Source organism: Haliotis asinina, chromosome 6, assembly GCF_037392515.1.
Source record: "Haliotis asinina isolate JCU_RB_2024 chromosome 6, JCU_Hal_asi_v2, whole genome shotgun sequence".
In the NCBI taxonomy this organism is placed as follows: domain Eukaryota; kingdom Metazoa; phylum Mollusca; class Gastropoda; order Lepetellida; family Haliotidae; genus Haliotis; species Haliotis asinina.
The window spans coordinates 8,366,233-8,393,237 of NC_090285.1; the positions used below are offsets into that span (position 1 = coordinate 8,366,233).

Consider the following 27,005-nt stretch of genomic DNA (forward strand, 5'->3'; position numbering starts at 1 on the left):
CCGACAGTGATATACCCGCACGGCATAATTACCTCTTGGCATTTATCAATTATGTAGAAAGGATTTTAGTCTTGGCTGCAAATTCGATTTGCAGGAAGTCATCGAAATATATCTTGAGGTAAAACCGAATGGAAATAAATTGCTTTCTTTTAAAGACAAACACATGATGGCAATGGAACTAGAAACAGGTCATGGTCTCGTATTATGAACATGTGATGTATTATGAACAGGTCAGTAGTATGAACAGGTCAGTATTATGAACAAGTGAGGTATTATGAACAGGTCAGTATTGTGAACAAGTGAGGTATTATGAACAGGTCAGTATTGTGAACAAGTGAGGTATTATGAACAGGTCAGTATTGTGAACAAGTGAGGTATTATGAACAGGTCAGTATTGTGAACAAGTGAGGTATTATGAACAGGTCAGTATTGTGAACAAGTGAGGTATTATGAACTGGTGAGGTATTATGAACAAGTGAGGTATTATGAACAGGTCAGTATTGTGAACAAGTGAGGTATTATGAACAGGTCAGTATTGTGAACAAGTGAGGTATTATGAACAGGTCAGTATTGTGAACAAGTGAGGTATTATGAACAGGTCAGTATTATGAACAAGTGAGGTATTATGAACAGGTCAGTATTGTGAACAAGTGAGGTATTATGAACAGGTCAGTATTGTGAACAAGTGAGGTATTATGAACAGGTGAGGTATTATGAACAAGTGAGGTATTATGAACAGGTCAGTATTGTGAACAAGTGAGGTATTATGAACAGGTCAGTATTGTGAACAAGTGAGGTATTATGAACAGGTCAGTATTGTGAACAAGTGAGGTATTATGAACAGGTGAGGTATTATGAACAAGTGAGGTATTATGAACAGGTCAGTATTGTGAACAAGTGAGGTATTATGAACAGGTCAGTATTGTGAACAAGTGAGGTATTATGAACAGGTCAGTATTGTGAACAAGTGAGGTATTATGAACAAGTGAGGTATTATGAACAGGTGAGGTATTATGAACAAGTGAGGTATTATGAACAGGTCAGTATTGTGAACAAGTGAGGTATTATGAACAGGTCAGTATTGTGAACAAGTGAGGTATTATGAACAGGTCAGTATTGTGAACAAGTGAGGTATTATGAACAGGTGAGGTATTATGAACAGGTCAGTATTGTGAACAAGTGAGGTATTATGAACAGGTGAGTATCATGCACATCGTGCTGCAAACAAGGCAGAAACATGAGCAGCTCTAGTATCATAAACAAAGCAACCTTTTTGAAGAAATAATGAGCATGGGTCGTCTGTTAATTTAAATAGCTGTGATGTTACGGAAAAGCTGAACGCATCCCGTATTATAAACAAGTGTGGTTCATGAACAAGTCATGCACTATCAAAGTATCTGGTACTAAGTGACGTTCCAAGAACAGGCGTGTATTACAAACAGTTCTGGATCATGAAGTCTTGCTTAATAAACAGGTCGGTACACGAGGAAGACTGGTTTTATGAACATATCAGGTAAATTGTAGGTTTGTTATTATGAACACGTCGTGTACTATACACTGGTGCTGTGCCATGGATAAATCGATCCCGCAAACATGTTCTGGATTTTTCAAAGCATCAGGTATCATGAACACGTATGGCATTGTGGACACGTCAGGTATCATGAACACGTCTGGTGTCATGAACATGTCAGGAATGTTGAACGCATGATGTATTATTGACACGTCAGGTATCAGGAATATTGAGCACATCAAGTATCGTGAACACGTTTGGTGTCATTGACACGTCAGGAATATTGTACACGTCAGGTATCGTGATCGTGTATGGCATTATGAACACGTCAAGTAATCACAACACGTAAGGTGTCATGAATCCTTCAGGTATTATTAACGCATCAGGTATTACGGCCTTGTATTGTCCAGATTTCGAGGGAAAAAAACGCCAGCGCCTTGAGCAAGCACTATATAACTATCCTATGATAAGAAAACATAATAATAACAGTATTGTATTATGAACACATCAAGTATCATGGATGCGTAATATATTATGAACTTGCCAGGTACCATGGCCATATTTGGTACTGTGAACAAGTCTAATACTGTGGACATGATACTGTGAACATGTCAGATACCACGCGTGTCAACACGCGTAAGAACGGTTACCCTCCTCCTAACCAGCAAGGTGTGGTGAAAAAGCCAGAAAAAAAGTCAGGTATTACGAGCAGAGCAGGTAATGTGAACCAGTTTGGTATAATCAAAACGTCAGGTACTATCTAGAAGTCACTAGCGGAATGGGTATTGTCAAACATTTACAGGTACACAAAATAGATATTGTTAGATATCATGAAAGCACATACGTTTGATACCCTGAACAAATCATGAATAAAGAACTAGAGGTAGTACAGGTGGTACGAATACTAGTGCTAAACGTAAAAGAGATTCAGCTGTTAAATTGATGTGCTAATTGATTGATTTAATCAGTAGCATTGTATTCTCGTATAGAAATCTTTTACTTGTCTCTATGATGATGTGAAATAAATTCACCATAATGATCAGTCGCTGAAACGCGTTAAATCTCAGTCAAAGTTGACTGTTTGACAGGCACAGGTACATTGCAAGAAATGCCACCGTCATCTGTAACTGTTTCTTGACCAGCATCAGCAGCAAAATATCCTCTTAAGTTAAAATACGAAGAGGTGATCAAGAAAACGTATATCATCTTAAAAAATACAATGCCCAGTGCACAGCACTTGATTCATTGTCAACAAAGTATCTATGATGTCTTATGAATTGTACTTTTTCGTTTACAGAGAGCATCGAAGTGATTTAACGATTGTCACTCTCGCCCTACAGCGAAACTACAGTGACAAGTGTGAAACTGGCGTGACAGTCTGCACCTGCTGGGACACTGTTCACGTATATGTTCTTCATACTTCGCTTTCACCAGCCCTCACATAGATGCGGCACTATCGTATGTTCATTGTATGAAAGAGGTACACAAATTTAGCACACGGATCAAACAATGCAAAGATGAAGTTTTTCTATGGAAAAAATGAAATTGTATATACAGAAGGTACGTTGAACATACTCAACATGTCTTCAATTCCGATTGCCAGCTGTGCGAAATTTGATAGAGGCGCTTTATCTCGTTATCATGTTAGATATATATTTGGAGAATTTTTACTTCCATTACGCACTTTAACTGACACAGGTATGAAAATAGCATGCTAATGCCTAGATGCAATGGAATGAATTTAAAATACAATTTACCACGAAAAGCAATAGAATTTCTTAAGGTCTATAGGATGTTTGAAACTTGACGGCCCCGCTTTTCACCTGGAGACGAATTGCGGGTACATGATAGGGTGGAATGGCGAAAAGAGGCAAGGGCACTTGCTAAAATGAAGAGCTACCTCTTTCTCTACCATCCCCATGAACACAGCTTCATTTATGTCAGCTATGAAATGCAATCAATAGAAAACGGCACCTACCTTGGCTATGTGTGTACTGTGGTGTGACGGCGCTTCAAGAGACAGTAGCGAGGGCGCTCCCGAGTTTTATCGGCTCGTGGACCGTCACTGGGGAGGCTCCGCTGATATCGGGGAGCAGGCAGGCGTTCTGTTGGAAGCACTGAGACTGAGGGTGATGCAGGGGAAAGACGCGCTAGCGGACAGCAATCACTTGTAGTTGTAGGTGGGTAGGACGGAGGGCAAAAGGTGGCGGGTGGAGGGTGACGTAAGGGGTGAGTAAGTGACAGCGGGCGGCTACCTTCTCACCGGGATCTGGACACAAAGGCCCCACGCAGCCTCGTTTGAGATGATCTTAGGGAGCGCTTGCTCCTACCACCTCTTTCACCCGTACGTGAAGGAATCAATAGAAGGCCGTCACATCGTCCCTCAGACTGTCCACGTCTCAAAGACCCCGTGGCACTCACGATGCAGTCGTGACGTCATCATGAATGTTCCCACAGGTGTTTCTGTAGAAATCCCCTCATTACATAACTTCAGAGAATTTGACATCTAAATATAAAATATCAGATTCTCGTCGTTCAGGGCGACTTAAAATAACTGTCGTCTCCTTTAAAACATGGAATTTGAGCAAAGGTATTTACTTCCATTTATTTAAAGTATTTAAAATAAAAATGTCGAAACGAACATCGAATAATTAATGGAAAGGTTCGAAAATGATATATATTTTAAGTTTCTTTTCAAAACCTTATCTTCGAGTCCCTGCGTCTCAAGATAGAAAGATAGATGTGATCAGATGTAAAGAGATGTCTAAAGTTGCTGATGAACCGTGACAAATTTATTTCACGCATGTGTAGCATACTGCATCAGTAATAACATAACATCATTATATTCATCTCTTCGTCCTTTATTTTTCATTTCGTCTTCAACTGATAAATCCTTTGGGCGCGGTGGGCAAGCTGGCTAAAGCGGTAGCTACTGATCCAGCGAGGCTGAAGAGTCGGGATCGAACCCACCTGCGATCAGGTGTAAAAACCTTGGAGTCAACTTTGTGAGCAGACTCAGCGTTCCAGTGTTGTCACAACCCTAGTGTACAGTACACACCCCTATGCACTTAAAAGAACCCACGTATCCGTTGGTATATGACCAGATGGTGGCCACATGAATACGTGCAAACACCTTGCAGTGAACTTGGACAAAGTGAACTTGTAGTGAACTTGGACAGGGTGAACTTGTAGTGAACTTGGACAAAGTACTGTCCCAGTCCATTCAGCTGTGAATGGGTATCTGGTTTGGATGAGATAGCCGCATAAACACGGTACGCTTATAGGCAGCAAGAGTTGTATACTCCCAAGGGAGTTGAGATTGATAATACGATGGGCCGTTGACACTGACATCCAATGATCGAGAGAACTATATGCCAGCGCCTTGAGCAAGCACTAGTTGCCTGGATATTTGCGCGAAATAAATACCCTATTATAATAATATAATAATAATACTTTATCTCTCCCAAATGGATCAAGTTGGGCGCCTCCAGCAGTACTGTTGTAGCGGTACTTATGACACGGTACGAGGATATGTCAGGCATACATCATGTGCCAATGTGATGACAGAAACTGGCGATCTCACTTTCACCTAACACCTTGACATCATAACAGTTTCGACCCACATACGTGCTTGAGTTACAATAATGCACGTTCACCTTTCATTTTTACACCGAGAACCTTGTCTCACCCAACAACCCTATGTGTTTTGATTGTTGAGATTCACAGCATTCGGCACCACCATGACGGCTGAATCACAGCATCCTGTAAATAAACGAGCCAGACAGGCAAGCCGATGGCTGATAGCGTGATAACAACGTCCAACGCCGTTTGATAGGTAGGCGGTGATTTCAGAAAGACAGGGATGTGTTGGGTGTGGATGTGCTTACTTGTGACATGATGTTAACCTGTGTCAGTTTAGTCGCCTTTCTTGCTTCGGGTCCGTTTCTTGAAAGTGATTGACTTTGACCTTGAAATGCCAAGCTCCTATTTCATGGAAATGGGCAAAACCAAGTATCAATTTAGAAAAAAAGAAGACCAGTAGATCCTGTTATTGCTGGCTCATCATATTCGACCAAAAAAACGTTGGACGAGGATACACGAATTTCATCCTGAGAGACAGATGCTACAGTCCCCTGTCCACAAACCACCAGCGCCACGAAAGAAAACATGGTGTGGTCCAGATAAATTACGAACTCGCTTAAACAGAACTGACGGATACAAAGAACCGATTTTTCCGTCCTAGCAACTTGCCATATACATTAGTCGAGTTGACAAACGTTATAACCCCCGTTTACTGTACAGAACAACAGGTGCATTTCAACCCAAAGACAGTTGGGCTCTCGTACGGGTCAAAAGAGAGAATACTTCAGGAGTATTTACTCATGAACGTCAGGTCACCTTTTATCCCGTTGGTTCTGATGACAAAGGTTGAGGAATGAAAAAAGGTTTTATGAGTAACAAGAACTAATGCCCTCTTAACAAGTAACACCGCAACTCGGAAGATCTGTATTTTGACTGGTGATGAGATGTGCATCCATCACAATAATTCTGAGATCGAAAAAAGAGTACTTGAAGCGGAAACTCCCCTGGTCTCCCAAACACAGGAAGTTCACACAGACGCGACGAAACCCTTCACAGATCCATAAGAAGCAACTAAATCCATTAAGAACGTCATAGCTACCAGGATAGACCTAATACACATTGATTGCTTACCATTTGGAACGGTCATTATTAATAGTGGTTATTATGTCTGTCATTATTAATAGTACCACTGGTTATTATGTCAACGTATTACGCATATGTATCATAAACAAGCGTCGCTGCAGAACGTTGTGTTCTCAATCAGGACAATGCCGAGTTAATGCCAGTCATTTTCATCTGAATATCAGCATTTTGTCCTCTCGTATCCAAATTATTATGACTGATATTTTCAAATTCAGTTTGAAGAAATGCATTTGCGTACTCAGAAATTTAACCAAGAGCAGTAATTGGTGCTGGGGTAGAGGTCGAGTTGGGCGATCAGAATGTAACATTTGAAAATATTATTTTTTCATGTTTATGAAATATCTCCCGCCTTGTCATCAGCATATGGTTATGAATGACTATCAAAACGTGAAATAATGAGGAGCTAACACGTGCAGTAAAGCCTTCACCTGAAATGCAACTGTAACGCCAGGGCATGTGTTTCTCGTCAAAATACGGAACATCTGTTTTGCGAGTGATGCATCGAATTTGGAAATGTCCTTCACTTGTCTCATAAGAAGGCCTGGGACTTTAGAACAAGGACATGAGACGCTCCTTGAAATCCTTCTACAATGCTGGATTGTGACAACTGTGAGATGTACATACGAAACCAGAAGCTGCAGATGCTGAACTACTGCTCGATATATATTCATAGACTGTTGGAAAGTTGTCTTCTTGCGTGTCACGCAGTCTTGTAAAGAGATTGTTGTCACTCTGAATCTATAGATCGGAAGATGAAACGAGGCATTTACACCGATCTCTTATATTTATAGCCCACGTTGGATGATCGATGGAAAGGAATGGGATATTTAACAATATCAGAAAATCGATCTACTTAGGTCTAACATACAAGTATTGGCCAAATCACCTTTAACAATTTGGACAAATCGAAAAGAGCATTTTCGCGTCATATGCATACTTTGAGTACGTAACGTGTTACACCTCTCATATCAATATTCCGCCAATATCCCGGCGGGGGCCACCAGAAATGGGCTTAACACATCGTACTTATGTAGGGAATCGAACCCGGATCTTCGGCGTGACTAGAGAACATTTTATCACGAGGCAAGCCTACAGTCCGAATTTGCACACAGGAGCTGATTAGTGGGTAGAAGAGCACAATGGCTGGCGATGGAGGTACTTGACGCCTTGCCCCATCAGACACTAGACAGTTTAGCATTTTACATATTGCTTTACGAACGAACAGTGGTATTGGCGTTCATTTTTTAGAATTTGGCAAGATAGATATGTAACCATATCGGTAGCCACAACATTTAGAAAATGTAGCACAACAGCAGTGGTATTAATAATACGAAGCCTTGTCAATCCAGGGAAACAGATTCCGTTTTGTGTAAAGGGCAGATATCTTTGACATTTATATGAATGGACCATTATAAAACAGTTTGTCACGTAAACATCAGTAGCCGTGTAAACATATTTCAAAATCCACAGAAATGAGTGTATTTCTTTCCAGGACTGCATAAAATTCAATCAAATCTTTCGTGGATTTTTTTAACCTCCACAGTCTTAATTCCAATTGCCCCAAACGCATCCAGTCAACATTAATATTTATTCTTCATTTTAAGTAGCACGGTTCACCTCTGACACATGAAATTGGTGTTACATTTGCAGGGTCAGCATTTCATTTTTACGGATTGTGGAAGAGCTTTTGAATCAAGCTTGAAGCAGTGAAACTTGTTACATGGTCTTGGACGATTCCTTCATCAGTGATCACACTAACCTCGTCTGTTGCATTATATGGTGTCACATGTACCAAATTCCTTGACCAGGGCCGTAGGTAGACCAGGAGCGCAAGGGGGCAGCTGCCTCCCAAGAATATATTTACAGGATACCTTTATGTATTGACATAAGATGTTTTCAACATTAACATCGCCCCTTAGTTATGAAACGGTAACTACGACCCTGCTTGACCGAATGATTCACGTAGTGACATGATGGCAATGTTAGCTCTGGTCCTGAGGAAACACCATCTACTTCTTGTGCGGGGCAGGCACAGCGTTCGAAATAACCACCAACCCGGAGGCTGAGTGCCGGTTGTTTTGTATCGTGCCGGCAGTTTCAAATATGTGCAGGGCCGTATGACCTTCAACAAATTATCTGTCCTTCAGTTTACAACTGGATTGTTTCCCCTCTTTTCTTTACTAACGTTCGGGAATCGTCCATGATCTATAATGTTACCATAAGTTACAGTTTCACTTCCTGGTTTTCAGCGCTTTCCTCATCGGAATGCTAGCTCTCTTTAACAAAATGAAAACGCCTGTTTGCGCCATAGGCTTCTCTAGTCGATTTTGTAGGAAAGTGTGTACAGTGTAGTCTATTTTGTTTTCATTGGTTTGACTTGCAGATTTCATTCAGGACCTGTAGATTTTATAGCCAGCGGGGACCTGCAAATTAACGTATTGTAAACGCTGCGCAGAGAGACCAGGCGACTGGATAAGTTTTTGTCATTTTGTTTCCCATTTCAAGTTACTTGCATTTTGCAGGGATTTCCCTAACCTTTAGCCAGTGTTGCGCATATGTATCCGCATCATCCGTAATATTTTATAGTTTTGATCCCAATTTGGTGACAATATTTGGGGGGCAAAGTTTGATGACAGAAGAAAGGTTGGTTTTGGGATCCACAAGTAATGGAATTTACATCGTCAACTGCCAAGGAATCCTCTACGTTACTTCCTATATGAAACTTGAAAGATTAATGCTGAAGTGATTCGTGTTCCCTGAAGTGAAACAAAATTGTGGGTCTTTTCAGGAAACGTATTTTGTTTGCGCATATTTGTAAATTTGAGACCCAGAGAACACACTGTCTGTCTGATTTGAAGTTATTTTTGGCTTTTGAAGTGAAATTCTTATAACAAAACCTTTTCACTATAACGTTGAGAGCCTTTTAGTGTTTTTCCAACCACCAGTCAGCAAAGATCATGTGATTTCTGTTAAGGACATATGGGTGAAACTGACCCGAGGAAATCTTTGACTCAAAACCCTTTCAAACCTACACGTAGTTCCTCATTCAAATCGAATTTTTGCCCTCTGGAACAACGGGACTGATACACATGTTGTTTCCTGTCTCAGCCAGAATGCCCTCCTGATAGCTTGCTGTGACACACGGAAACTGCATTGCTGAATAAAACAAAATGTTATGGCTGTCAACTTCTTCTTTATTGTTTACACAATGTTTCTGGGCTATTCCTTGTCCCTTCGTCAGGTGGATACTAACTAATACTAACATAGGATATATATACATGTATTGCACATGAAGACAGTCATGACTTCAAACATGGATATGCAATAAACAGCAGATTTTAAGATGAAAGAGAATGAAGTATATAAAAACAGGTGTTGTTACAGCGGATTAAGTTTGTAAGCGATAGAAGCCAGTGAGTATACAGTTGGGTGGCTGATTATCTACGATATACACCGGCCTCCTCATGACCCTAATGTATACTTTTCATTTCTTTCCGCTGCCTATGTTTCATTGCAGATATTTGTAACGATAATAGTTTAAAAACCCAATAATGATCACGAAAAGTAAAAACTCGCAAATGATAAGAATACATAGGATCTGATAACCTTGTCTTTATCCTTTTTTTGGTTAGGGGCCCTCTTTCTCATCTTGGTTGTGATAAATACTTAGGAAGTGCCCAAAATGTGTTCAGAAATCCGTTTCATGCAGATCATAAAAACGCAGGAGGAATTAGCTTCACAAAACCTTTGAAAACTTTATCCGTCATGGGCCAATGAGCCAGCGCTAATTGCCAGCGCCGAATGGATCCTAGTTTGATGTTTGGGGTCATTTGAACATCATACAGTTTTAACCTAGGTATTGAACTATGATACCCATCATCGTATCCATAAACTTTGTCTGTGCAACATTTGTACTATTATTGTAGTCAATTGTGTATGATTGTACTAACTCGTGGTTGAACGGTACCATGGTTTGAATTTAGACAGTGAGCGAGATGATAGCTCTTTTCAACAATGTAACATTAATGCTTATTTCATGTAAGGAAGGTCAAAGTAAAGCCGCCTGTTTATCCTGCGATCTCGGTATGATACACAAACGCCAAGGATGAGAAAGTTCAGAGTCTGGGATTCGAACCTCGGATCAATAGATCCTGGCAACAGCATCGTTAAACAGGAGCGGTGATAGGGACTACCTGATATGTGTACTAACTCTGTGATAACCAGTAAAATGGAATCAATGAACAATCCCAAGACAAGTCGAAACATCGAGATACATCGAGATATGTACTGGCATTTCATGTACCAGCCAGACTAGCTTGGCGAATACAGGGATCACTTACATCAACCATCCTTACTTCGACACAACCATTGATAGAATTCTAGATATGATATATAAATTATATATTTATTGCATTTAACATTCAGGGTGTGCTTCATATAATTCAAAATATACTTCTGTTATTCCCCCCATAATAATTCGTATGCTTCAAGATAAGTTGGATCGCTGCCTATACCACATATTACCCAGTCCCATATTTAGAGATAACAGTTTACATAATAGAATTATTCACAACTGTAAGATGAGATGCATTTGATTTAGGATAACCGTTCAAATAGTTTTTTACGATTATTTTGCGTTTTATACCCATTGGAATCCGTTCGGCGCTGAACCGAGACTGGTTATTTTCTAGCCTTGTCTTTACACATAAAGTTACACAGCGGGAGCACGGAGTACTTGCGACAACATGTTTCCACGCGAAAAACATAAACTGAGAAAGCCGGAACAATTGAATGTAATCATTTTCAGCAAAACCTCAGTGTCAGTTTGTGGTAATGTCAACGAATGTTGGGATTAAACAGGTTCTTCATTGAGATATAGTTAAGCGCCTCTGGTCTGACACACAAGCACATGTCCACGCTCAGCCAATAAATGACACATCTCAACACTGATCTACATGTATTGAATTTGCGAGGGCGCGCTCCTTCCGGGTGAGGTGGAGAAGGGTTGATAGTCTTTCATTACTTGAGATTACTTGAGATGAGATGAAGCTGAAAGTTTCTCAATTGCTTTGATGTTTTTTGAAAGGTTACGATCAATAATGGAGAAAGTCGATCATACAAATGACGTTTTATTCCATTGTTGTGTGGTCGTCGAGAGAATCCGCTACATAATGGAGGAGACATGAGGCCAGGGTAGAGCTATGCAAACTAAGGCCTGTCAAGCTGCAAATATACAAGTGGTATTGACGGACGCTCTGTGATCAATGATAGCGCAGTTTATATAAAATGACATCAGATCATAATTAGATGTTAGCTGCAAATTATCATTGACACGCATGGCATTCGGAACACCTGCGTGCTCTTCAGACGTGCTGTCTCTTTCTTGTCGAATGTTTTGGAAAGCATTACTTATTCTACGAACGGTGTGATGCGTCTGGGCCCTAAAATATTTCTTATAAACCACGAAGGATTGTTTGGTTGTTTCTGCAATAAAAGAATTCAGTTTTGAACAGTATAATTTCAACACAACTTTAGAGTCAACAGAAATATCAAATAATGCGGCACTTTTAGATTGAAAAACGTTGTGTTTTTTAAATAAAGTGACAAATCCTTTTCAGCTGCCATAGGAATGATCTATATCCCGATTACGTATTTGTGACTCACAATCATGAAACAGTTCCACACTCGGTGCTCCCGAAAAGTTGAGCATAAAACATGAAACAGACAAATTGCATCATATTGCACGAAGATGAGTCATCCCGAATTTAAATAACAGGAGGTGTTCTGAGGGGTTTTTTTCAAAAGTATACGGTTCATGATCCTTACAAACTGATTGAACAAGACAATTTTGAAGGAGAATACACTACCAAGGATGATTAGCATATACAATATAGCATTTTCTACATATTTCAAAACATATTCGAAATTAGCCATGGCATTTTAAGTTTGAGTGGACTTCAAATCAACAGACTGCGTTACATTTGCGTTACTTCAAAGACGGCATTTTTTTCATGACTAGAATGATGCATTTTTATAATTTGAACATGTGGATGAAACATGAAACAAGACCAAGTTCATGCTTATTGCGCTTTGAAAATATAATTTAGGAATAAGTGGTTGTATACGTCACCTTGATTTGGCTTTCGGAAGAGTGTTATTCATTGTAACCAAAAGTCAAAGTTACTGTATTCTGTAATCTGATTGGTTGAAAAACATGATCCAATGGTATTAGATTCCCTGAAACTGCAAGGCTATTCACTGCTTATTGACACGTAGAAACCACGTAATCAATTGTTTTGTTGTGTCATCAACAGTGGTGACGTCATTCAAATCATATTGTGACGTAAAGTTAGAATGACGTCACAAATGAGCAACTCCAGATGCTACCATGGGAACCAGCTGAAACGGCCTGCTGATGACACTTCACTGCTGTAGCCATACTCGATGTAAACGAGTGCAGACAGTAAAACCCTTTGGTTTACTTTTGTGTTTACAGTGTCGATAAACATCATGTGTTGGCCAATTTGTTGTCGGTTCCAAATGCATTCAAATAGCTTCAAATACTCAATAACACCCGGAAATTGGCCAACACATGATGTTTACCACCTAATTGTGAGACAATATTTACTGCAATTAATCTCGAGGTAAACATGTCACACTGCAGTACTATATCGTTAAACAATGTTGTCATTACATTTCATTTTTCTGTGGACTTCAAGGCTTTGCTGTAAGAGCAACAAGAAAACAAAATCGTCAATATCCCCCACAACGGTAAACGTCCTTCGTGAATATGTCTACAAGTTATGATTATGCCAAATGTTTTGGTGTGTATATAGAAAAGTGGAAGGAGAGCAATAAGAGGTGTTAGAAGTTTTAAAAGAAGCACGATCACCAATCTCAGTCTAAGTCAAACTTGTTGCCATGGAAACGCCGAAAATATTTTTGTCAGACTTCCAAAGCTACCAAGAAGCACCGGCAGACCCTCAGAGCCATCTATGTGTCACGTGTGGTGGGGAAATATATTTAACAGTTTTAAAGTTCTGCTCCGGAAAAGATAAATGTGCACTGCCGTGCGGAACGTATTTTAACGCATTGTGGGGAATAATTAATTGTCATGAACGAATTATCATCAAATGTACGCAGAGTGTGGAAATTACTACAGATTGATGCTTTGGGGGTTAGTGTAATATGAAATTCTCCAGAGCAGCTTTAGACTAGATATGGGTCTTTCTAGAGGGTATGTAGACAAAACAAGTGGGCGAACTCTAAACGTCTCAGTCTCACTTTACTGTGCTAAAATGGTGGCATTTTGAAAAAAGTATGAATCTCACTTGAAGTTGTACAAAAAATATTTTTTCGTTGGAGGATAAAATGTGAAATAATGCGCGGGTTCCAGAGCCAGAGAAAATATGTTTTGTGAATGCAGTGACCGAATAATATGTTCCAGTCGAACCCTTCCACCAACACTACAACCACTCCCTTCTCCAACTCACTGTCCCCACTCACAACACAACTATCCTCAGTCCAACGTAAGTGGTCAGACTCTCAAATGCATACAACTCACAAATATAGCTCTGTCCATTCAGATCGCTAACAAGTACATTGTAAATGTTGACATTTACTGTCAAACGTGTGATCAGCCAGGTTAACGTCACAGGAGGTAACAGAAAGGTAACAACTGGCGTTGCCTGAGGGTAGTAATTATTTCCCCTGGCGTTGTCCCACGCCGTGCGCTTGTCCTTGGTACGATTTCTCCCCGTGGGGCACCCAGGGAAGCCAGCGAGTGTATGATGACGTTGCCAAGCGCGAGGTCGATATCCAAAGAGTAAACTAACTCAGTCGCACAAACACAAACCCATGTTCTCCTGGTCTTTTGGCGATTCTAGATGCATGAATGCACGGTGCGCACTGCGACACAAACATTTGGCTTGTGAAAACTAATTATTGTCGGTTGATGTAGCGTATTTTTTTCATCTGAAACTATGTTGGTCCATTATATTCATTTGGGCCTTTTTAAAGTATATGGTTTACATGCAAATAGATACCATGCCTTTCAACATTTTAGGCATAATCGATAGCAGTTTACGAATGAGTCGTTGCTGGCATTGGTGACAATTCACTTTCTCTATACCTAGACTTTTAAAAAAAGATGCTATTCTGTGCTAAAACAAATTACCTTATTTTGAAAAGTGAAAGTCATATTTGTTTGTTTTGTGATCTACAGATTTATCTGTTGTGAATGGAGGAAAGTTTGTGAACTAAGATTTAGGAAAAGTCAAACTGAAAAAAGTGTGAAATAACCTAGGTTTTCTGTGGCATCACATCGTAGTTTCCAAATAGGGAGGTGATTCATTAATACCCGAGTGTAAATATTACCAGAATTAAAAGTAGAAGATCTTTTTTGACCAAAATATCATCTACGTTATCAATATATACATAGTTAAAATGTAATAGTTACATATAATAGTTATAAAAATGAAGAACAACAATGTAAACTTAAGATTCTAAAGATAGTTATAATATCCCTATGAAGTCCGACAAAGTATAGTGTCTGTGGTCTGTAAATAATGGACCAGACTTTCAAGTGATCAGCAGCACAAGCATCGATCTTCGCAACTGGGAACTGATGACATGTAGCAACCAAGTCAGGAAGCTTGACCACGAGATCCCGCTAGTCGCCTCTTAAGACAAGCATTGATCCTTCCATAGCAAGACTGGTGCAGGTATATGTATCGACAGCACATTCAAGGCCCATCAGCCCGCTGTATGCATAAATGTCAAACGTAGAAACTTGAATAACAAATGCTATATTGTTATTTTTATATATTCGGGATAACCATTTCACAGAAAACACACATTCTACTACTTTTTTAGCTGTGTATCAGAGATTCGAGCCACTAAAATCAGCTTGTACCTCTGTAAATATAAATTGGCTTGGATGGCATGGCTATGAATATAGACTGACTTTCTATAAGGTTATCAAATGCAGAAAACGAGTTCTGTATGAAACTCAATACAAAAAAGTCCTGCAATTTGTACTTTAGTCAAAAGATATGAAGTTTGTTACATTTTACGTTTCTCCAAAATACAGACATTTTGTATTCATGAGCAGCGTAGGCGGTGGCGGTGGCGGTGGCGGTGGCGGTGACAGCGGCGGCTGCGGCGTTCTCTCGTTAAATCGAAGTTTCAAATTGTTTCCCCACATAGTCGCAATGCATGAAGCCGCTTTCTGATGTTCCCATCGGGATATTGCAAGAATATTGCTAAAGGCGGAGTAAATCTAAACTCACTCACCTATTGCCTGAGATATTGTTGGAAATACCTGCAAATAAGTGAAGATGTACAGTACACGACGTCTGATCAATGTCAGCAATAGGTAACTATCATGTATCCTGGACGTCCAGTGTTCTTAGGCTCGTGACATTGGAAGACAAAGAGACGGGCGTTAAGGTACATTATTGTTAGGAAGCAAGTAACATCTTAGGAAATGGTCCCTAGATTGCAGCGTCCTACCCGGAACTACTTTCCTGATAGTTGAGACTGATTACACTGTCTGGAGCTAACGGTTTACATTGTCCTGATAAATATCAGGACTATATTTAAAACTGGACTCTGAGTCAAGCGCTGTTAATCGTCGGATGCGCAGAATACTAGGCGGGTCTTGAATTCGCGGACAAGGTGATAACTGATATACTGGACTCCAATCGAATGGATTGTACCTCGTTGACGACATTAATGTTGGCACTGGTAGGGCCTTTGACTGAGTTTTACGACTTTTCAAACTAAATAGATACAATGACTTTACATGATATAAATATTGTATACAAAGGACAAGAGAGCACTAGGGGATATTATGATTATGAGGTCTACATAAGTCAAGAGTCCAAGAATGCTTTCTGAAATTGTTTTGAAAGATGCTGAATGAATTCATTTGAGTGATACATTTACCGTGTTGACTAAAATATTCATGTTCGTCACTTATGACATCACGAAATGACTGAGTATAGGTTTACGCCGCTTTCAGTAATAGTCCAACAATATCACGTCAGGATATGCCAAAAAAGAGATACACATATTGTTGGAAATCGAGGTCGGTGTTATGAGAGGGCGTTTCAAGCGTTATACGACCCCACCTAAATGAATAGATTATGATAGCACTTTTAAACATGGCGTTTCCGATGAAGCAAAGTGGTGTTTGTGAAACTGTTGTGTAGAGTATGAACTATACTATCACATAAAGAAACGCATAGTGAAATCTCTTGCGAAAATGTATTTTCAAACATGTATAAATCGCACGCAAATAGACTTTGGAGCATGAAATTTTATACCACTTTAGAAGACGGTAATGTCTATACAACCAAGTAGATACATGTAGATAACGGACAAAGTGAGCACGATGGTGACGACGTAGCACGACCCCGACGTCGGGTTTCTGGCTCAGACTAACATTCAGACTCCTAGAAATGCATGATTGGTAATTTCCGGCATGCATTCTTTCAACGGCAAAGTTGCGTGCCGCAGAGTCAAGACGTGACGTAGTGATTTAACCTTGAAACTCCTTCAAAAAGAAAGCCAATTTCTTAATTTAATCTGGATTTTATTGCCAGACAGTGAATGCTCTTTGCTCTACAATTAAAACTTGAAGGTGATTTCTGGTGCGCTGTGGCGATGCCTTTCTAATCGTTGTAAGAAATCTCATCAAAATCAACATTTTCAGGTAAAAACGATTTTTACTTGTATAGTTGTGTAATGTCATGGCATTTCCACTTTTGTTACATATTTTGACGATTGTCTGAAGACAAGAGGTAACTGATAAATATTTGAAAACACAAATCGCCTGTGCGTTTCTTTTTGGATATCATGCCATTACCACTTTTGTTACATATTTTGACGATTGTTTGAAGACAAGAGGTAATTGATAAATTATTGAAAACACAAATCACCTATGCGTTTTTCTTTTTGTTGATAGTATATGTTGTTTTTGTTTTGTCAAACTAAAAATATTCAATGTATCGATAAATGTGACATTCAGTAACGAAGTAACCTAGTCTCGGTCAACCACAGAAACGGTTGACAAGATGACAAGAGAAGCATCGATTCTTTCCGTCGCATTTTGACCACCCGATCCACATTTTAGTCAATTTTGGCCCCAAGTGACGGGCACTGGAGACCCAATATGCTTATTTCCCACATATAAATATAACGACTGTATGACCATGTTTGGCTCCTGACCAGTTACAGGAGTGCAATGTCAGTTATATATAGCTGTCTGCAAGGTTTAAGTAACTCTGCATTGTTTGTCTACTCTACTAAATGGGTCGTTTATTGTTATATTGATCAAATATGTCTGCTTTTAGTTCTAAGGATCTCATTACACAATTCCGGTCGTCCTTTTAGATGTTTTATGGGAGGAATATTGCCCCATTAACAAACTGAGTTAAGGAAACGAGACGTTTAACCTGGTTTTCATTAATCGATAGATGTTCGCGATGTTGTGAAGTATAAACTAGTTCTATAGTCTATATAGACAGCAAAAACCATTTCAGTAGGTTAGCACTCTGAGTATTAATAGCAATCTCATGTAGACAGTGTATAAACAGCAGCAGGGAGGTCGTCGCATACGTCATTCGCAAGTAGGATCACGTTGCCGACGACGCGGTTGGTGCACACACCTCCTCTGTCAACATCTTGGAAGCAGGTGTCTCAGCCAAAATCTCGCACTGGCCTGGCAACATCCGGGCAATGTGACCCAAGTAGGTCTTCAGATATACTGACCAATTACAAAAAGGGGAAAAAACATGCCGTCATGTCTCGAAAAATGCAACAAGCTTTGAGAGAATTTCTTGCACAGTCGGGATTGCTATGTGGTGACATTAATGTTCTTGAGGTAACCAAATCAACTTGTTGATTGACGGTATCATGCACCAGTATATCTCTTGCAAATAAGGAAAGGTATATCGGATATGAAACCCTGGTCTATACGTTTTTTAAGGTTACAGATTCCTTACATAATCCCTATAAACCGTCAACTGTCAACTGTCAACTGTAAACTGTCAACTGTCAGCTGGAATGTAACGATGGGACTCGCTTGTAAAACGTTTCCTGTGTGTTTGCACAATAATTCACTAAATACCTGAAATATGTTCTGTTACAAAGTGTACAGACCAATTTATCAAATATGATAAGCGTTCTCAGTCAACGTCGTGTGCATCTTTTCCTAGAAAATCAAAGTAGCACCACAATTCACCATTATTATATATACAAGTTTTGGTCCGTGATAGCATTATAAATAGTGTATGCCATCTGAATTCTAAAAGGTAAACTCTGCTATTGGCAACATTATGTGTCAGTGTGTGTGTGTGTGTGTGTGTGTGTGCGTGCGTACGTACGTACGTACGTGTGTACGTGCAAACAACCAGTTGCGGATACACCAACGTGCAGTGAAGCAAGCTGCACAAAGTACTCTGACGATTTGTCCCAGTTCACCCAGGTGTGAATGGGTATCTCGCAAGGATGATAAAGCCAAAAAAAAACTCGGTGCGCAGAAAGCATTGTATACTCCCAAGGGAATATATGTCTGCGCCTTGAGCAAGCATTAGTTCCTATAATATATCCTATAATAACAATACACATATTTTCACCATAAACAGCAAACGGATTTGGCAAATGCAGTACGTGTATGAGTCCAAGTCCAGTTTGTTTCCAAGGCATGATAAAGTATGAAATAGTGTCCGACTTGTGCTCCTAAAAAAAAAAAAAAAAAAAAAAAAAAAAAACATAACGGAAAATGCAACAAATGGACCATCTGCAACTATTGTTACATCCGACCCCTCATTTGAATCTTGACCAAACTGTTACGACCCAGTGAGTTGCCAAATGTGACTCGTGAAAGTGCGGGTTAGAATTGGTCTCCAGTAACCAATGCATATCGTAAAAGGCAATCAGCTGGATCGGATGGTCATCAGGCCCGGTGTTTTGACGGAGCGTATCATCGCACCTCAGTTGCATAGATCGATGCTCATGACCTCAATGATTGGATTGTTTGGTCCAGACACGATTAACCACAGATCGGCATCACATAATCAAAATTCCTGTGGGTGGCGTCAAACAACATGCAAGCAAACATTACAAAATGTCATATATGTATCAAAGGTCGACGTTTGTGTCAATAGTGATGACAGGTTGTCATAAACTGTCATAATACATAAGATGTGTTCATAGTGATGACAGGTTGTCATAAACTGTCATAATACATAAGATGTGTTCATAGTGATGACAGGTTGTCATAAACTGTCATAATACATAAGATGTGTTCATAGTGATGACAGGTTGTCATAAACTGTCATAATACATAAGATGTGTTCATAGTGATGACAGGTTGTCATAAACTGTCATAATACATAAGATGTGTTCATAGTGATGACAGGTTGTCATAAACTGTCATAATACATAAGATGTGTTCATAGTGATGACAGGTTGTCATAAACTGTCATAATACATAAGATGTGTTCATAGTGATGACAGGTTGTCATAAACTGTCATAATACATAAGATGTGTTCATAGTGATGACAGGTTGTCATAAACTGTCATAATACATAAGATGTAAATTGGTGCATGCATTCATTTTGACAACCACACAATGGAGATTGAAAAACAACTTTCATCTGGTAATAAGAAGGGATGGGTTAAATCTAAATAATTTTGCTAAGGTTCCGATTACTCTGCGAAACGTCATTACAGTGGCAGTCTTATTTCATTACCACTTTCAAAAGCTTTCAGAGATGTATGCTACCATCCTACGCAAAAGGACAAAAAACGATTTAGTCAGATATTGCAAACACTATCACAGATGCAAGATACAAAGTTTTGAAGTCCATTAGGGAAACTAACAGTAGGGAAACACAAATCGACATGAGTGAACCACAATGATGTATTGGGGTTTAGGGTAAGGACGTGCAAGCACAGTGTCTGAGAGGGGTATCCGTATTGAACGTGATGGTATAACATTTGGCTAGCACTAAAAGTACGATACTTTGACTGCTACAAATAGCGCCTATGATAGCCATATACATACTTGGTGAATGAGCTCTTGTCCAACAGAAAGGACATGTCTTTTTTGGATGATCAACTTTTTATTGCATAACAGCGACGTGTCCGTATAATACTTGAACATATGTCTCTGTATATGCCTTTTCCAAAACGTTGCGATTTTACAGACGAGTAAAGAAGTCGGTCATTCATAAAGACTTGTCATTCTTGTTGAACAAGTGGTCATTGACAAATTTGCAGCTTCTTGAATGCCTCTCAAACAATTGTGCAACAATTTGTACTAACATGAAAACAACTCGTCCTTCTTAAACAACGTTTATGTTTGCAGATGGCATTATCTTGAAAATGTTATTGCTGTTTGTATATTATTTAACGGCACATTGATCAGTACTAGTATTTCATCAATACAAATGCGGTTTGTAAATAATGAGGTGAAATTGGAAAATCCAGCGTTTCATATGAGCAAAGTTCCACGCCGTGGTGGTTTGATAACACCTTTTAACCACAGTGACTACAGCCAGACTTTCTGTCAAATTCATTCAGTTGTCCTTTGGGACTTGTATTGTGTTGTGGAATGATGTAGGGATGTGTTGTGTCTTGAATGTTTAATGTATTATCACACACATCTATTGAATCGATGTCTAAATTATCACAACATGTCCATATTTCTAAACGAGATACATGGAGATGAGATCCGAAAATCCAAACCCGAAATAGTTGCCTGGTTAGACATAACATATGAACCTGGGAAACGTGCTCACAATCTGTCTGCTGCCACTAAACATCTTCAGCGATGAACTTAAAATGTATAGCAACACGAAACTTGTAAGAATAGGCGAGTATGTGGTGTTATGATACAGTTTAGTTGTAATCCATTAGTAGTCTATTTTCGACAAGAAAATTAGAAACAAATAGTTATGTGACTGACATGATTACTCCAATACAACCAAAGCAGAATGCATGACTACAACATTCCGAAAACAGTTTCAAAAGGACACGTCTCTCAACAGAACCACTGAAATTAATTTGAATACAATTCAGTGCATTAAATGGAAACAATTAACATATTAAGATTAATGTAGACATGAAAACGTAAAAGTCCAATTTGGTTATCGCTCACAATATACATACCAATAATCAGAGAGTTGCAACCGATCAATAACATATTGTAAACAAAACCCTGCCACAAAACTCGTGAGGGTTATAACGGGACACACCCATAACACTGTGTAAACGAAACAAGCACCAACAAATGTCGTGATCAAGACGATGGGGGATGCTTCTTGTTGAGACACGAATGAGTAAGTTATTTACATTGCAATTCCACGAGCTAAACCCGTTGTTTATGTCTTGATTCAACACACACAACAAAAAGAAACATACTTTCTGAAGTTTAATGTGATATTTCCGTTGGTTTGTCATCGGTCGCTGACGTAAACGAGATCGATAATTTGACCGATTATTCGATCAATCGCTCGAGCACTGTTTTCAGTCAGAACGTTTCCTCAACCTATGATGCTAAGTAGACCTTATTTCATCCTTTACGTGGAACATATTTATGTAGAGCTTCTATTTTGAAACTTGACGAAAAACATCATTTGCCACGAACGAAATGTAATTATCCTCACTGACTCTACAATTTCTTCTCAGACTTCAGATCGAGTGGCAGAGGGCAATTTCAACGTAATGGTAGAAATCATTCCTAAAACCAAATACCCCTTTGATATTTTTTTTCAAGTAATGCACGCAACTCTGAAACCTATATTAACAAAGTGAAAAAGTTAACCAGTCTGGGAGTCACAGCTGACAACAGAAGTGCTTCTAAGCAGTCATGTCTGTATACTCAGTAAGCGATTAATTACAAATACCGATAACAATCCACAAGAGGGCCTGGGTTGATTGATGTTCAGGATGGGATTACTGTCTGACTGAACCACAAAGAACTGCTTGTAATGTTTAATCTCTCGAATAGCTACGAAAATAAGAAAGCGCCTCTGGAATGGATAGTCCGTGAAAACCATGAAACGTTTACACTGCTGCCATTTAAATGCATGTGGATGTGGTTTGAATCCTCTTAGGGACCGTTCTATTCAATTCTGGTGGTCCGGCGGGTCATTCGAATTGTGTGTGCCTTATCAACTTTAGACAAAGTTGTGCGGCAGTAAGGATCCGTGTTAGAATTGGTCCTCATGAACCAATGCTTATCATAAGAGACGACTAAAGGGATCAAGCGGTTAGGCTCGAGGATTCGGTTGACACATGCCATCATGCCCCCATTGCGTAGATAAATGCTCATGCTATTGACAACTACAGTGTCTGATCCAGACGCCATTATTTACAGACAGCAGTCACACAGCTGGAATATTGCTGAGTTAAACAACAAACAAACGATCAAAAGAGTAATTTGCCAACGGTACATGACATGTAAAGACGTCGCAAAAGATGTAGTGGTAGTGATGGCATGGCTCAGTGATTCTGCAATCAACACATCCGTCTGAAATTCTCGGACTGAGAACTATAATTTCTTATAGTTTTTGCGTGAAAACTAAATGTTGAATCAGCTTTACTTGTTTGAACTGCACGTTCAAAATGACCAGTGGATTTCTGGCTCAGGATAACCCGCAACAAAACTAGTTTGACTCTGTCAAAATGGGTTAATTGTCGTGACCTCACGTCTCATTACCAAATCATTAAGTCTTGAATGGTCATTATAAGTTTGAAGAACATAACGGAATGAAGCCATACATGTGAAGTGTTTCTCGTACAGACTAGGGTGAAACATTATTCTCTTGATGAAGACAATGATGATTATATGTTCAAACAGAACTGCATCAAACATGTGCGAGACACAATGCTTTCATCTTTGCACATTGTCACCGTACAATGTTTTAAAGGATGTTCAAACTAAGGTGTTTTTATCTTTTTATTTCTTGTTTTATATATTTAGCATCAATTTTTATATTTTCCCATACAATAACTCGACTTTACATTTTATATTTTAGCATCAACAAGCATCCGTTTTCGTCATCAATCAACTCTTTGCAATTATACAAATGTTTAAGGCTTCAAAGTATGCATTCTATACAATTCTATACATGTGCAGCACCCGTGTGCTATATTCATCTTTCACAAAAGAGGCGACGTAAGTATAAATGAACACTACCATGCAAACCTCGTGTGAATCGAGTTCAGACAGACAAATAACACACTGTAAAAACCGTCCTTGCACTCGGCTAAAAGCTGTTGATTCTAATGGGTAAGTTGACAACATGTAAGTGCTCACGGCATCGATTAGAGAGTCAAGTTCCTGATATTTCTTTGAAACGTTTTGCCAAAGTAGAAGTAGACTCCACTCAATCAGAAAAATACGCTTGTCCTTGCATAAGAAATCCACAAACAAGGAATCGATGCTCTAAACTTAAGTAACATTTCCAGAGAAATAAAGACACCCTAAATGTCTTACATTTTTTCACAATTCAGGCACTGACAACAGTTTTAATTTCCTATGAGAAAACCATCTCTTCCATGGTTTTCAAGTATGAGGAACGTGTATGTAAATAGCGTTATCTGTTGTTACCCAGGTTGACGAGACAAATAAGACCCCTAATCTGTTTTTATTTCATATGAATGTTCGATGCACGGAGCGATCATTATAGAACTCTTGATGAAATTAGCTTGAGCAGGGCTACAGTATTCTAGGTATAGAAGCTAAACGTTTTGTGTGACAACAACAATGCATGATTTAAGTCCCAATTTTCACTTGTAGTCGGGACAAGTTTTATACTGGCCAAATGGTTAAAGCGTTCGCTCGTCACGCCGAAGATCCGAGGTTCGAATCCCCACATGGTTACAATGTGTGAAGCCCATTTCAGGTGTCCCCCGCCGTGATATTGCCGAGTTATTGCTAAAAGCGGTGTAAAACTAAACTCACTCACTCATGTGCTATAGTGACATGTCTCTCCATGTGCTTAAGGCAGGTCATACCAGCTGAGTGGGTCACGCTTACCATCAAGCGAACACGTTGTCTCATCAGTAAAGGAAACAAATTGTGGGAATAGCGCAATGACTGTATGTGATGGATATTATGTTCTCGATGCAGTATTTTAGTTACAGATCTTTGTGATGGGATAAATGTATATTTGTACATGTCATAAGTATCGTACATCAGGTTCTTCAAAGCACTGTTACTATTTGGTTTTCTGGTCTATCGCCGCACTCAGCTATATAAACATAGTCTGAAAGTAACTCATCCTGGATCAGACTATCAAGTGATTGACACCATGAACACTGATAAGTTCGGATTCGATGAACCTGAGAGGATCTTCAGTAACAAATGCTTGTTGTAAGGGGAGACTACGCGATCGAGTGGTCAGACTCGCTGACTTGGGTGACACGTGTCATAGAGTCACAATTGCGTAGGTCGATGTTCATGCTGTTGATCACTGGATGGTCCGTTCCAGTCTCAATTATTTACAGACCGCCGCCATATAGTTGATATACTGCTGAGTGCGGCGTAAAACTAAAACCAATAATCCGGATTCCATGATGTGCTAAGTCATCGAGATTGACCACATCCTCACCCAACGGGTCTTATTCTTCACAATTGACATTCCCAGTATGGAAACATTATTCTTTAACGTCTACAGTAAAGGTAATTCCTTTAAATAAACCCATAAACTGCGGATGATTGCGATACCTGGGTAAACAGTGCATCAAATGCACCTTTTGGTGTACATCGATCTTGTGTAGAATATTGGTTTACAGAAAGACACAGATATGCGAAAACCGCTAATGAGTTAGACATTTGCTTACTGAGCAAGTGGGCATTGCAGCGATGTGAGACATGTTAAACGCATTGCCTACCATGCGATCCCATTTGCATGTGTGCTACGTTATAAAATCAAGTTTATTGGATAACGGGATGGGATAACGAATGCTGAACATTGTAAAAATGGACCGTTGCAATTAAAAATAGTTCGTTTTAGTTTGCACGGATAATGATTCATGAGAGGGACACAGCGGACCAGCATAGTGTTACAACGGAGCCGGACAAATACAAAATGTGCATTAAAACGTCGAGACAGAACAGAGAGCAGAACAGAAAAAGACATACTTCACATCAGAATAGAGATAAACAAAGAGCGCATGATACAAAAGAACAGAAAATAATTTCCAGGCGAGCAAAGGGCAGAAAATCACAGCAGAACACATAGCAAAACATACTACATATCACAGCAGAACACATAGCAAAACATATTACAAATCACAGCAGAACACATAGCAGAGCATACTACATATCACAGCAGAACACATACCAAGACATACTACATATCACAGCAGAACACATAGCAGAACTGTCGCTGAACACATAGCAAAACATACTACATATCACAGCAGAACACATAGCAGAACATACTACATACCACAGCAGAACATACTACATATCACAGCAGAACACATAGCAGAACATACTACATATCACAGCAGAACACATAGCAGAACCTACTACATCTCACAACAGAACACATAGCAGAGCATACTACATATCACAACAGAACACATAGCAAAACACACTACATATCACAGCAGAACACATAGCAAAGCATACTACATATCACAGCAGAACACATAGCAAAACATACTTCGTATCACAGCAGAACACATAGCAAGACATACTACATATCACAGCAGAACACATAACAAGACATACTACATATCACAACAGAACACATAGCAGAACATACTACATATCACAACAGAACACATAGCAAGACATACTACATATCACAACAGAACACATAGCAGAACATACTACATATCACAGCAGAACACATAGCAAAAACATACTACATATCACAGCAGAACAAATAGCAAAACACACTACATATCACAGCAGAACACATAGCAGATCATACTACATATCACAACAGAACACATAGCAGATCATACTACATACCACAACAGAACACATAGCAAGACATACTTCATATCACAGTACAACATCTAGTGCACAAGAGGACATTCTCGAACCAAATACAAAACAATTACTTTGGAACCGACAGGAGAAAGAGCAGTGTATATAGTATAACAGAGCAGAACAATGCAGAAGATACATCCTATGCATTTGTACACAGGATGTATGTTCTGCTTTGTTCTGCAAAATAAAATATTTTCTATCAGGGGCCACTGTTTACCCAAGGGCCGGCTCATGGGCGAACATGTTTCATTTTTTTCATTCTTAGCATATATTTGGAACAAAACCCTTCTCACAAAATGGCCACAGTCCTGAGAGTTGTGACGTGGTTCAGCTGTTGCAGCTGAAGGCATTCCTAAGGCACGTAAACCCAGACATTTTGTCCTAGTTTTGGTTTTATAGGGCACTGAACACAAGGAGTTCCGATTTCTAAACCAGTACCTCAGAATGATTGTAAAGTAACATTGACTTCGAAGGGTTGTGGCAGCAACGAGACCATTGGGACATGGAACATTACTGACGCACAGTACACTTCAAGTCGCATCTGTTACTAACCCACTGAACTAGTTTGGTAGAGCCTCATTAAGGTAAGACCCGGTCTGTATTGATGAAGGATGGGATGTCGGAGAGTGCAAAGCGTCATCCAACGGACTGCACAACTCGATTAAACACCAGAGAGGTATTACAGTAAGAGGGGCGAACACTGACAACACATTTACTGTAATAACCTATTAGATGTAGCTTTC

General features: G+C 39.4%; 1 protein-coding gene across 2 annotated transcripts in view; it reads right to left on the reverse strand.

The window, feature by feature from the left end:
• The window catches only part of LOC137287186 (con-Ins Im2-like), a 79,543-nt gene that overhangs the window by 16,652 nt on the left and 35,886 nt on the right, over positions 1–27,005 (reverse strand). Inside the window, exon 1 of one of the 2 annotated variants that reach the window (XM_067819361.1) lies at positions 3,489–3,794. The exons of the other annotated variant lie outside the window; for it this stretch is intronic. The gene's annotated coding sequence lies outside the window, so the exon portion shown is untranslated. Of the gene's footprint in view, positions 1–3,488; positions 3,795–27,005 lie in introns of those variants that run through there. 2 annotated transcript variants of the gene reach the window in all.